The following is a 644-nucleotide window of genomic DNA, read 5'->3' on the forward strand; positions in this document are numbered from 1 at the left end:
TGAGAGTCCAGGATCACATTTAGGAGAAATTCCCTCTCCATGGAGACCCTGAGTGTCCCCTGGGAGGCTCCTTAGCACCCATCTCAGTGCGTCCACACAGAGGAGGACTGGCAGCTAAGGGCCACCCTGGCGGGGCCCAGGACCACCTCGTACTCCCCACACCCAAAGCCACCCACCGCCAACTCATGCCAACTCATTCCTTAACCGGATGGTATGAGAGCATCTTAAAAGCACAACTGCTGGCCCTCTGATAGTTGCCGAGTCAGATAAGAAGCAGGCCCTGTGGGGACAGACCACACACATAGCTGGCTGGCTCCTGGCTGCCCCAGTCTACCCTCTCCTCGCAGCTCAGAACTGTATTAGAGTCTGAGAAGCACCACCATTCAGAGAGCAGATCCATCTCCACTCACAGCCCCCAGTCTCAGAGCCTGTGCTGCCCCTCCAGGCAGCCCTCGCTGTCCCCAGGAGGCCACCACTCCAGCCCAAGGAGACGCTCTCAGAATTAAGTTCAGTATCTGTAGGAAAAGCAAAAGGAGAAGGATTATGTATGTAATCGTTCAACAGAAGGCTTTCCTTGACTATGAATCTAAAATACATGTAATTCATCATACCTCAGTTTTAAAATGTGTAGGTCACACCCGCAC

The sequence above is a fragment of the Carlito syrichta genome, unplaced genomic scaffold (genome assembly GCF_000164805.1).
Source record: "Carlito syrichta isolate Samal-C Ts95f unplaced genomic scaffold, Tarsius_syrichta-2.0.1 Scaffold303209, whole genome shotgun sequence".
Taxonomy (NCBI): domain Eukaryota; kingdom Metazoa; phylum Chordata; class Mammalia; order Primates; family Tarsiidae; genus Carlito; species Carlito syrichta.